The sequence below is a fragment of the Cryptomeria japonica genome, chromosome 5, assembly GCF_030272615.1.
Source record: "Cryptomeria japonica chromosome 5, Sugi_1.0, whole genome shotgun sequence".
NCBI classification, from domain to species: domain Eukaryota; kingdom Viridiplantae; phylum Streptophyta; class Pinopsida; order Cupressales; family Cupressaceae; genus Cryptomeria; species Cryptomeria japonica.
In genome coordinates, this window is record NC_081409.1 from 172,156,046 (window position 1) to 172,170,125 (window position 14,080).

The window sequence follows — 14,080 nt, forward strand, 5'->3', positions numbered from 1 at the left end:
GGATTTAATTTTCATATCCTTCTCTTTGTAGTGATCTAATTTTCATAGACGAGTTTCAATAATAGTAATTGAATTATGAAATTTTCGATATGAGGATAAATATTAAAATGTTTTCTATAATGTTTTAGTTGTCCTTGAAGTTCTTTTCTTTTCTTTTGCATATCTAAGCCATTATCTTACCAAAAGATTGAAGAATTTTGATACATAGAGATAAGGTTGAACATCACCATGCAATCCATGATTCACCTTCTTGACGTTTAGGGATAGAATTATAAATTCCTACTTAATAAATAATACTAATTTTTCTTGTGATAATAAATATTGATCTTGAAAGGGAGATGAGAAGGAGAAGCTCCTATTTGAGACAAATAAATATAGAGAAAATAATAGGAAATTGATTAGATAGAGTAGTAGAATAAGCGACCTGAACATAACAACCAGAGGGAGAATTTTCTACATGGATGTTATGAGAAAAATAAATTCAATACAATCTACTCAATTTCCTATCAATACCTTCTCTGGAGTTGGTCCAAGAGAGCAAATTATTGCTATGACTGGAGAATTTGTTATGAATTGGCTCAATATCTCCAATTAAATTTAGGCAATATATCCATCTTGTAAATTTATCATGGTTGAGCTTGAAATAATTAAACTAGTTGTAGTATTCATGATGTTTAACCATATTAAAATCCCCTCTCGACACCCAATCAACATTGGAGATGCTCCTAAACAGTAAGCCCCAAAGAGAAGAACTCTCTTTTGGTATGTTAGGAGCATAAATAGAACATAAACTAATAGGTTGGCCATTAGAAAAAGAGAGGACCTAGACACAATAACGAGAAAGATGCTCTCCTTTATCAATGACATGGTTGGATGTCCAAGGGAATAGAGAAAGTATGACCCCACCACTTCTAGCATCATGAGATGTATTTAAGAGGAAAACATCTTTCCAAAGATTGAATAGAGTTGCATCTAGATATTCCCTATTGATTTAAATGTCTTGTAGGAATAACACATTCACTAAATCCATTTCAATAATGTATCCTTCACATTAATGTTTCTATGAGGGTGAGACAACCCTCTATCATTTCATGATAAAATCTTGAAATTTATGAGGAACCAATAGGGTAACCTCATCTTCTTGTGGTAAGACTCCAAATCAATTAGCAAGGGGCACATCATGTTCATTGTTTCATCTATCATTTGATGCTGAAGGTGGATAAATTGATCTTTGTCAAGGATTAGCACAAGGATATTCATTGCCGCATCTATCATTTGAGACTACAGATGGAGACCTTGATCTTTATTCAGGATTAGGAGGAGAAATAGATTTGTCAAGAGATTTCGCCAAGACTTGAGAGTGAATGTTGGTAGGCTCTTTAGTTGTAGTGTAAATAAAAGAAGAGGAAGAGGGTTTCTTCCTCTTCCTCCATTTTACATTTATAATAGAATATAAATAAGAGGGTTGACCCAAAAGATAAGTCTTAAAAGAAAAAGATCCATTAGAAGATGGAGGATTGTTAGATTGAGAGTGCAACAGAGGAGTTGTATATTTTAAAGGCGATTTATGTGATAGTATAAAGATAGGGTTAACTAGCATAGAGGGAGAGTGAGCAGACATAGACTTATTTTTTCTTACAGGACAATCTCAAATAAAGTAGACTTCTTGTCGTTAGAAGAAGCAAGCATTCAACTTATTCAAATAAGCTATTGACTAGTCTAGTTCAAATCTAGGGCCAAAAAAGTCTAATATTCTCTAACAGGGGTTTGTTCAAATCAACTTGCACACACACTCTTAGGTGGAATCTTAAACTAGAGAATTTATCATAACTCTATTTGCACAAGGTAACCTTCTAAATCTAAGCCACAATCCCTTTACGATAAGGCCTAAAGGCTAGATTTAATAAGGGCAATTCTAGCCACATAGGATAACAGGGCCGAGAAACCCTTTCAAGATGAAAGTCAAAAGTCCAAACTTCCAAATAACAAACCTGGCCACATATAAACCACATGGCATACTATAATATTACTTGTGCATGTTTTAAAATTCTAAACATGTAGGAAACATAACCTATACCCAATCCCTTTACCATTTTAAATTCTCGCCCTTCATTTTACTAATTTATTTCAGCCCATTTAAGAAAAACTCCTTTAGTAGGAACTGTTAGTGTAGGTTTTTTATTTTCCTTATGTTAGGGAGTATTTATTTTTCCTACACATATTATTTAAGCTTGCTTAGGTTATTAAGAGTGGTTAGTATGAGGATACATGGCAAAATACTTCAGCTACATGTGTAACTCTCCACATCACATGGGTAGTTGAGTTACACACCCTCTTTTGGCTTGTTGTGCTACCTCTCATAACCACTATTTTGTCATTTCCTAAGTGGGTTATGGGATAGTTGGGTTTCTCACCCTCTTTGGACTTTATATGCCAACTTTCTCGACTCCTTTCCGGTCTTCATGTAAGGAGGTTATGCCACATGTTTCAACATTTACCAAGAAGGTAAAACCTCCCACTTTTTATTCGGAATGGCAGTTAATGCACCCCTTGGATGTATATGCTATTATTTTTCTATATAATAAGCACTATACTCTCACCTTCACTAGTTCAGTGATAGCTCGATGAGAGTCTTCTCAAAATTCTCTTCTTTGTGATGAGTTAGCATTGAAATGAAGATGAGATCGTGTTTCCACGTCAGCCTTGTGCGCGTGAAGAATATTCTTGAGGATCTTGCATTAAGAAGATTGATTCTATCCATCTCAAAAATGTACAAAATCTCACTAAACGGTGGAGAACGCATGATGGGTTATCAGCTTCTAGAAGCGGTGGAGAACGGATGATGGAGAACGTCTTGAGATCTGTTCAAGACTGTTTTTCTTTATGCAATATGTTTGAATGGTCAAGATTGGACCGACTGTATTGTTAACCTAGATGCTTAGGGTTTTAGGTTTTGGCTACCGACCTAATTGTTGTCTATAAGGTTGATGATGGTTTTCATTTGAAGTTGTTGGCAAATGTTATGTGTGTATCCAAGTGAAGAGATACTTGATTCTTGCCAGACTGGAGCAGTGAAGTAGAGATCTCTAGAATGTGATTGCAGATGTAAAGGAACTGAAGTGGATCTACCTTGGCATTAAGTGTTGTTATCAGATCAGTGTATTACCTATTGACTTCTAACCATTTCAGCAGTTGGAAAATCCCTTTACTAGGTAGCTTTAACAGGCTTTTTGTAAATTCTTTAACAGGGTGACTCAAAATCATTGAGTTCTTCAAATCCTCTTGCGAGGTAACCTTTAACAGCGTTTTAACCTTTAACCGGGTATTTAGCCATCCCTTAACCGGGTGATCCCTAGTAGAACCTGTTGTAAAGTCTTTAACCGAACTAGGCTCTTAACAGAGCAGACTTTAGAAGAGTTCAAGAACAACTTGTGGGTATTCATTCCCACCGTGGTTTTTCCTAGTTGGGTTTCCATGTGAAAAATCACTGTGTCATGTGTGATGCTTTTTCATGTGATGTTTTAGTTTTTTATGTTAAGTGTAATGCATGTTGATCTAGTGGTCATTATATTTCTGATGTATTACTTGTTTAAGCATATGGGTGAAGTGGAAATGAGATATTAGGTTCTAAGAATATGGGTGAAGTGGAAATAAGATATTAGGTTTTGTGAAAATCTAAGTGTTACTGGTTTATGACTTTCACAGTCACTGTGTCTTACCGGTATTGCCTTGATTTAGATCGGTGATGCTGCTCACCGGTTAGTGCAGTCTTTGTTGTTTAAGTTGTTAAAGAAGTTTTTGTCTATAATTATTCACGCCCCCTCTCAGTATTTGTTGAGTATTTACTATTCATCATTATTCATCAATTGGTATCAAAGCAGTCCTCCAGGTCCTCTGTGTTATAAGCTTAACCGTTTAAGGAAAAGATCATATTCTAATGATGAAGAGGGAAGGTCCTAAGTTCCATAGAGATAACTTTAAGATATGGAAGGACACAATGAAGATATACATTAAAAGCATGGGTGCTCAACACTGGAACTATTTTGAGAATATTTATGTTGTCCCTACCAGTACTCTCATTGATGATCAAAGAAGGGAAATTTAGGAGAATGGGCAAGTCATGGAAACTCTTATGGGCAGTCTATCTGATATTGAGTTTATAGATGTTCAAGACAAAGACAATCCCAAAGATGTATGGGATACTCTAGAGTCTATCTATGGTGGTGATGAGCATGTGAAGCAAGCTAAGGAAGAAAGCCTTAGAGGAAAGTTTGAACACATGCAGATGGTTGAAGGAGAGACAATTTAACAATATGGGATAAGGATTAAAACTATTGTTGGAGACATCAAGAGTGTAGGAGGTACAATGGATGATTCCACCATTGTTAGCAAAGTTTTGAGAACCTTATTACCGGTCTATGCAATAAGGGTTGCCGCTATTCAGGAGTTGAGATCTATTGACAAGACAAAGGTATCCATTGATTCTATTATTGCTAAGTTTACCGCATATGAGCTAAACAGTTATGATGGTAGTGTTCAAAAGACTGATTCAACCTTTAGAGCATCTGCTGCACTATCTAGAAAGGGTAAAGAAGCTAGTACCAGTTGTGAACCTAGAAAAAGCAGAGATATGGATGATGAGGAGATCCTGATGGAATTTGAAGCTAATCTGGCCAAGAGACTTCCTAAGGGAATTGGAAAATACAGAGGTAAGCTCCCTTTGAAATTTTTTTCTTGTAATAGGATAGGGCACATTGCTATCAACTGTCCCAATAGTGATAATAAGGACAAACCAGAGAAGTTCAAAAAGTTCAAAGGAGGAAATAGGAGAAATCATCTTGTTGCAGTTGATGAATGTGTCACTGATGATGAATCAGAAAATGAAGAAAGCAAAGACATAGTATTTGTAGCTGTTAAGGAAGATGTGTCAGACAAGAAGGCTCTTGTCTCCCGCTTTGATAATTCTAATGAGTGGATTATTGATAGTGGTTGTTCTTACCACATGACTGGTGATCAGAGAAAGTTTCTGTCTCTGGAAGAGTATGATGGAGGTGTAGTCCGATTTGGTTATGGTAAAAGGAAAAGGGTCCATCTCTCTAAATGGAAAAAGCAGTGTTGATAATGTGTATTGGGTAGAAGGTCTCAGGCATAACCTTTTGATTGTTGCCCAGCTGAATGATAAAGGACTCACTCAGGAATTCAAAGATGGAGTATGCAAAATAAAAGGAAAGAGTGGTGAACTAATGGCCACTAGTATGCAGACCAAAGGTAACTTATTTTAGTTGAATACAAATATCAGTCAATGTTTAATGGCTAAGTTTTATGACAATTGGATATGGCATAGGAGACTCTGCTATGTAAATTTTGATAATATTGTGAAGGCTAGTAAGATCAAGGCAGTTAGAGGATTGCCTATGCTGAACAAACTAGAGAATCCTTTGTGCAGAGAATGTAACTAGGGAAAATGTCTTCCTCGACCTTCAAAGGTAAATCTTTCACAATAGATAATTTACTTGATCTTGTACATACTGATTTGTGTGGTCCTATGAAAATTAGGAGTGTTCAGGGAGACATGTACTTTATGATTCTTACCAATTATTTCTCAAGAATGATGTGGGTCACATTCTTGAAAGACAAGTCTGAAGCTTTTGGAAAGTTTAAATCCTTCAGAGCACTAGTTTAAAAGAAAAGCGGTAAGAGAATCAAATGCCTTAGAACTGACCAAGGAGGTGAGTTCACTTATGGAGAATTCAATAAGTACTATGAAGAGAACAACATCAAGAGGCAACTATCTACCCCCCGGACTCCACAACAGAATGGCCTAGCAAAAAGGAACAACCAGACTGTAGTTGAAGCAGCCAGAATGATGTTGATTCAAGGGAAGGTTGCTCACACTTTTTGGAGAGAAGCGGTGAGCACTGCAGTCTACACTATGAACCGGGTACTCATCAAGAAAGGTAAGGATAAAACTCCTTATGAGTATTGGACTGGTAAAACTCTAGTAGTAAGATACTTTAGAGTGTTTGGTAGCAAGTGTTATATCAAGAGAAGTGAATACCATAGCAAGTTTGATGCAAAATGTGATGAGGGAATATTCCTAGGGTATTCCACCAAGAGCAAAGCTCTCAAGTGTTTTAGCAATAGGACTCAGAAAATTGTTGAAAGTATCAATGTTAGAGTTGATGAAACCTCTGAGAAACCTGAGGAAATCGGCAATGAGTGAGCAGTAGATGAACCGGTTGTAACCTTCTGGGAATCGGTTGCAAAACAACCAAGTACAAGTAACAGTGCAACTACACCAGTAGATGCTGATGTAGATGAAGATGAAGATGAAGATGAGGATGAAGAGGAAAAGAAAGAGGAATCAACCAAGATCATTCCTACGTATGTAAAGTTGCATCATGATCCAAAGAAGATCATAGGGGATAAGGATGCAAGAATACTTACAAGAAGAAAGGTCAGAGAAAATTCTTGCATGATTTTTGAATTTGAGCCCAAAACATTTAAAGAGGCCCACAAAGATGAAGACTGGATTAAGGCTATGGAAGAGGAACTTGACCAGATAGAAAAGAATGGTACATGGTCTTTGCTACCTAGACCCGAGCACAAAAATTTTATTGGCACCAAATAAGTTTTTAGAAACAAGCTGAATGAAGATGGCACAGTGGTAAGAAACAAAGCAAGACTAGTATGTAAGGGATATGCTCAAGAAGAAGGAGAAGACTATGGAGAAACCTTTGTTCTAGTAGCTATATTGGAAGGAGTTCGAATGCTTCTTGCATATGCAACCTTCAAGGGATTTGAAGTGTATTAGATGGATGTAAAATCTACATTCCTGAATGGAATACTTGAAGATGAAGTGCAAATAGAGCAACCAGATGGGTTTGCCCTATCAAAAGACAATGATATGGTGTGTAGGCTACATAAAACCTTGTATGGATTGAAGCAAGCACCTAGAGAATGGTATGAACGTTTACACTCCCATCTTGTGAAGATTGGATTTAAAAGAACAATTGAAGACAACAATATCTATCTGAAGTCAGAAGGAGATCAGATTCTGATCTGTGAAGTGTTTGTTGATGACATAATTTTTGGTGGAAATGACAAGGTGAGCCTTGCGTTTGTAGATGAGATGAAGAAGGAATTTGAGATGTCACTAATCAGAGAGATTAAGTTCTTCATTGGACTACAGATTCAATAGATGAAAGATGGTATCTTTATCACTCAGTCCAAGTATGTCAAAGAGGTGTTGAAGACCTTTGGCATGGAAGATAGCAAACCGGTTGGTACACCTATGATGACCATTTGGACATTGCACATGCAGTGGGCATTGCTACACATTTCTAGTAAAGTCCAAGAGAGTCCCACTTGGTAGCATTCAAGTGGATTCTTAGATACTGAAGGGAACTATAGATTATGGATTGTGGTATCCATACAGTAATGATTTCAATCTCAAAGTGTTTACCGATGCCGATTGGGCTGGTAATGTGGACGAACGGAAGAGCACAACCAGTGGTGCATTCTTCCTTGATGGTAGACTAGTCTCATGGATGAGAAAAAAGTAGAGTTGTATCTCTCAGTCCATAGCAGAAGCAGAATATGTAGCAGCATTTATGAACTGCACTCAGACAATTTGGATGAAGCATGTATTAAGTGGTTTCAAAGTCCCTATATCTGAACCGGTGAGTATATTTTGTGATAACACCAGTGCAATTAATATTTCCAAGAATCCGGTATTGCATGCTAGAACCAAGCACTTCGAGCTCAAGTATCATTTCTTGAGGGAGAAAGTTCAGAACAAAGAGGTTGTATTGGAACATGTTTCTAGTAAAGAGCAGTTAGCATACATATTCACTAAGCCTCTACCAAAGGCTACATTTACCTATTTAAGAGGTGAATTAAGGGTGATTCCCCTTCAACAGGTCAACTAAAGGTATGTGCTCCACATCAGTCAGGTATTGCATTGACGAATCTTTTCAGGATTGACGTGTTGAAGGATGCTACTCCTTAGGGGGAGTAGCATAGTAGATCATGGATGTTTATGCCTCCACTTTGACATTGTTGTCAAAGGGGGAGAAGATGTGAAGCAGAGAAGATATCTGTAGTATTAAAGACATATAGTATGGAAGAGATTGGGGAGAAGATGTGAAGCAGAGAGATATCTTTGTATATTACCATCAATGCCAAAGTGGGAGATTGTTGGCATATGTGCAGAGTTTGATGACATGATGGTGTATGTTGTCACTGATGTCAATATGCTGAAGTATGAACTGGTATATTGAAGTAAGCAAACTGGCAAGTGAATCAGTATGATGGTATGAACTGGTATATATGACAAGGTGAACCGGTATGTTGGAATGTGAATCAGTATATGCAAAGTTTGTATCGAGGTTTCATTTGATATGACTACCGATTGGTAGTCTCAGCTTCAGGGTTCTGGTTGATGCATTTCAAGTCTGTGCAATTGGACCGATGACATCCTATGATGAGTTAGTGTTGAAATGAAGATGAGATCATGTTGCCATGTCAGCCTTGTGCGCATGAAGAATCTTCTTGAAGATCTTGCATGAAGAAGATTGATTCTATCCACCATGGGAATGTGTAAAATCTTAGTAAAAGGTGGAGAGCGCGTGATGGGTTATCAGCTTCCAAAAGCAGTGAAGAATGGACAATGGAGACCGTCTTGAGATCTGTTCAAGACTATTTTTCTCTATGCAATATGTTTGAACAATCAAGATTGGACTGACTGTATTGTTAACCTAGATGCTTAGGGTTTTAGGTTTTGGCTACCGACCTAATTGTTGTCTATAAGGTCAATGATGGTTTTCATTTGAAGTTGCTGGAAAATTTTATGTGTGTATCCAAGTGAAGAGATACTTGATTCTTGCCAGACTAGAGTAGTGAAGTAGAGATATGTAGAATGTGATTGCAGATGTAAAGGAACTGAGGTGGATCTTCCTTAGAATTAAGTGTTGTTATCATATCAGTGTATTACCTATTGACTTCTAACCATTTCAGTAGTTGGAAAATCCCTTTATCGGGTAGCTTTAACAGGGTGACTCAAAATCATTGAGTTCTTCAAATCCTCTTGTGAGGTAACCTTTAACAGGGTATTAACCTTTAATCGGGTATTTAGCCATCCCTTTACCGGGTGAACCCTAGCAGGATCGGTTCCTAGCAGAACCTGTTGTAAAGTCTTTAACCAAACTAGGCTCCTAACAGAGCAAACTTCAGAAGAGTTCAAGAACAACTTGTGGGTATTCATCCCCACCGTGGTTTTTCCCAGTTGGGTTTCCATGTGAAAAATTAGTGTGTCATGTGTGATGCTTTTTCATGTGATGTTTTAGTGTTTTCTGTTAAGTGGTAATGCATGCTGATCCAGTGGTCATAATATTTCTGATGTATTACTAGTTTAAGCATATGGGTGAAGTGGAAATGAGATATTAGGTTCTAAGCATATGGGTGAAGTGGAAATAAGATATTAGGTTTTGTGAAGATCTAAGTGTTACCGGTTTATGACTTTCACAGTCACTGTGTCTTACCAGTATTGCCTTGATTTAGATTGGTGATGTTGTTCACCGGTTAGTGCAGTCTTTGTTGTTTAAGTTGGTAAAGAAGTTTTTGTCTATATTGATTCACCCCCCCTCTTAGTATCTGTTGAGTATTTACTATTCATCATTATTCATCAATATATGCTATTATTTTTCTATATAATAAGCACTATACTCTCACCTTCACTAGTTCAGTGATAGCTCGATGAGAGTCTTCTCAAAATTCTCTTCTTTGTCTTTATATTTCTCTCATAATAGGTTGATCTTCATTCAACTATTTGATCTTCGATCATTCGTAGCTTGGGGGGTTGCATGTGATGTATGACGGACATCAGATCCTGGCTCGGTTCTCGCTTCTTGCAAAATCTAACATGGTATCAAAGTTGTGTTGTCTATTATAGCTCATTGTTTTTCTAATTTATTTGAGATATTTGAGACTATTGGACAGCTAATATTTTCCTTAAAAACCAAGTATGCCCTTCTCATGCATTCTCGTGTGACCTGGAGAATTAGAACAACTTAAAGGAAAATAAGCTTCTAGATTAATCTGGTTTATTATATATATGTTCCTTGAGATCTGGGTGAATGCAGCATTTTGGTAATATTGGAGGCTTCTTTAGCATTTTAAGCGTGTCCAAAAAGCTAGAGAAAGTCAAAAGTGACTTTTATTTCACCAAAATTAGAGTTTGGAGGACACAGTAAAAATATCACAGAAATATTTTTACTAGAGCTATCTTCATTTTGTCTTTAGTGTTCCAACTTCCATTCATTTCCAGGAAAAACAATTTCTGGGTTTTCTTCCCAACATCAAATTCTTTTTGGGTGTTTGATGGTGTTCCCAAAAAATTAACACTTTTTACATAAATCAAGTTTGAACAAGGCCTAAGCCATTTTTCTAGCAAATAAATTCAACAACCTTTCTTAAAAGTTGCATAACTTTTTCCTTGGGTGTTGGATGTTTGCAAACAAATACTTGACGAAAAGATGGAAATGAGAACTTTCCATTATTGTAGGTCTCATTAAAATATTATGCCTTTTTTTATCAGATGTTGTAGGTTGAATCAGATGCATGTTGTTTACTTGAAGAGGTCATATCTTGCACCTCACAACTTGGAAAGGCATTGAGATGAATTGATCAGCTATAAAGTTATTTTTTTCAGACCTTGTATCAAATTTACTTGTATTAAAAAATTCTATTTTTGGCCATTGGAGTCTTAGGGAGCATTATAATTTGATAAAAAGCCTTGTAAACACAGTAACTATAAAGTGCCAACCTTGTAATATTTGGGAGGGTGATTTTTGAGACTAGTGGAAAGGGGGGGTGTCTCTTGTGTCTTTTTTCTTGAACTTTTCCTAATTATTTTCAATCTTCTTTTATGCTATCATGGATGCATCTACAATTCCACTTTTAACACCATATAATCACTTTGAATGGAAATATAAGATGATAATATATCTTAAAAGACATGGATATTATCGTGTTACTATGAGACTTGAAACTGAACATCAAGATGCTACATAAAAGATTAAATGATTTAATAAATGTGATGAAGATTTTGGTACTCTATATATGTCAGTCTATCCTGGCCTTCTTTTTCACATTGAATCTGCCACTATACCGAATATAGTGTGGACCACTTTGGAAAACCTCTTTCGTAAGTAGGATGAGATAAGAGGTCGTTAGTTGGAGAATGAACTCATAGGGTTGAATCCAACCAATTTTGATACTATACAAGACTTCTTCACTAAAATTAAGTCTGTAAGATTGTAGTTGGAAGAGTGTGGAACTAAGAAAGATGATAAGCAATTGATCTTGAGTATTCTTTCTAAGTTTGGTCCTAATTATTCAGTGTATGTTTCTACATTCTATGCTACAAAATGTGCCCTAGGTACTACATTCAAAATGCGTTCTCTAGATGAATTTGTTGCAAAATTCACTAGGGAGCAACACAAATTGGTTCAAATGGGTACAATAAAACCCCCTAAGTCACATGCCTTAGCTATAAATAAAGGCAAAAAAGAAAAGAAAGGGTCTAGCAAGAAAGATAAGAAACAAAAGAACCAAGGAGAGAAGAAGAAAGATAAAAAATTTGCTACTTCAAAAGAAGATAATCAGACCTCTTCATCAAAAGGTGAACAACCTAAGAAGGAGAAGGTCAAGTGTTCTTATCGTAAGAGGCATGTTCATGATGAACATAAGTGTTTAAGGAAATAAATTGATCATCTTTCACATATTCTTGAAAAGAATAATATGAAGATGTTTGATTCATTCAAATAGAGTTCATCGGGAGGATCTTCTAAGGACACATATAAGAGTAAGGGGAAAGGAAAGGGTAAGGGTCTAGTTGATATTGCTTCACAACCCAATTCTTGGATAATTGACTCGGGTGCTTCACACCATATGGCTTCTTCAGAAGATGATTTCACCTCTTTAGAGCCATGTTCTATGCCTACCATACTAATGGGTGATGACACTCTTGTTGAAGTTCATGGGAGAGGGTTTGTTGATGTGGGCAAAGGAAAATTTCAAGATGTCCATTGTGTTCCATCTTTATCAACTAATCTCCTCTTTTTTTATCAAATCACTCACATTAGTTCTAGAAAGAGAGTTGAGTTCACACAAGATACAGTGATAATCAATGAAATGCATAATGGGTCTACTATTGTTGTGAGAAAGAAAATCATCATTCTAGAATATATCAATTTTCTCACTTTGTTCCTGAGTCTCCTTTGATAGTTTTACTCACTCATGCAGATGAGGTGAGTGGTCTGTGGCATCAATGTTTTGACCACTTGAACTACCGTTGCTTGCAACAACTGAGTCAATAGGACATGGTTATAGGGTTCCCTTCTATTTGATTTTCTGATGGATTTTTCTAGGGATACATTCTTGGTAAGAATCCTAAAGAAAGTATGATAAAGGCAAAGCATGTAGAGCTACACAACTATTGGAGTTGGTACATAGTGACTTGGAAGGACCATTTCCACAACCATCTTCCAAAAAGGCTAGATATGTCTTGACATTTATTGATGACTTTCTAGATAAAAATGGGTTTACTCTCTCAAACAGAAGTTAGAAGTCTTTGAGAATTTTCTATATTTCAAAGCTTTCACAGAGAAACAATCTAGGAAGTTCATCAAGATTCTGCATACAAATAATGGGGGTGAATATGTTACTAATCAGTTTGAACAATTTTGTGCTTCAAAAGGTATCAACATGCATCACATAGTTCCATACAATCCTGAGTAGAACGATGTCGTAGAATGCAAGAATAGGTCTTTGAAGGAGATGGCCAATTGTAGGATTCACTCCAAGTCTTTGGCACCTCAATACTGAGTAGAGGCTATCAACTGCGTGTGTTACATCCAAAACCAAGTTCGTCACAAAGGTATGAAGGGGTTAACTCCTTTTCAAGCTTGAACTGGTAAAAAACCCACAATTAAGAATTTTAGAGTGTTTGGTTCTCTTGCTTGGGCCCACATTCCAGTAGAGAATCACAAGGCTATCAATCCACAAAGCCAACCTTGTATATTTGTTGGATATCCAGATGATGTCAACGGGTATAGAATTCTCCATCCCTCTACTCATGAGTTGTTCATTGAAAGGAGTGTTCATTTTGGGGAGAGTTCTTCTAGTTCTTCTCATACCACTTTTTCATCCACTATCACATTGGAGACATTGCATCATGATGACAGTTTTTAGAGGATCTTAATCCTCCTAATCTTGATGAGGAATCTTCTTCCTCCACCTTCGATGGTGACAATGATGATGAGGATTCGTATTCTTCTCATAGTCAACATTTAGAGGTTGATGATTCTCCCCCAGACTCTCCAGCCTCAGTAACTCTTTGGGCTCAACAAACATTTGAGTAAATGGGATATTGGCTTGGTGATCCATCACATACTAGAAGAATAAAGTCAAAATTTTAGTAGGCTCCACATCTCTTCATTTCTTCAGCTTCTGATCCACAATCTTTTCGAAAAGCTTAAGGTGTTCCTGAGTGGGATGCTGCAATGCAAGAAGCATTTAATTCCTTGGAAAGGAATCAGACATGGGATTTAGTTCCTCTTCCTAAGGGAAGTAAACTTGTTCAATGCAAGTGGATCTATCGAACAAAATTTGTAGCAGATGGGTTGGTTGATAAGTATAAGGCTCGCTTGGTAGAAAAATGGTTTTTCCCAAGTTCCAAGGGTTGATTACTTTGAGAAGTTTTTGCCAATTGCTAAGATGAATTCCATCTGACTTGTCCTTTCTATAGTTGCAATCCATCATTGGGAATTTCATCAGATGGATGTGAAGAGTACATTTCTTCATGGCGACCTTCAGGAGGAAATTTACATGGAGCAGCCACAGGGGTTTGTTAAGGATCCTTCACTTGTGTGTCGACTTCGAAAGTCTCTCTATGGCCTCAAACAAGCTTCTCAAGCTTGGTATGCCAAGATGGACTCATTTCTTCTGATAGTTGGTTTCACTCAATTCCATTCTAATCCAAACATATAAATTCTATAGCAGGATGAAACTCCTCACA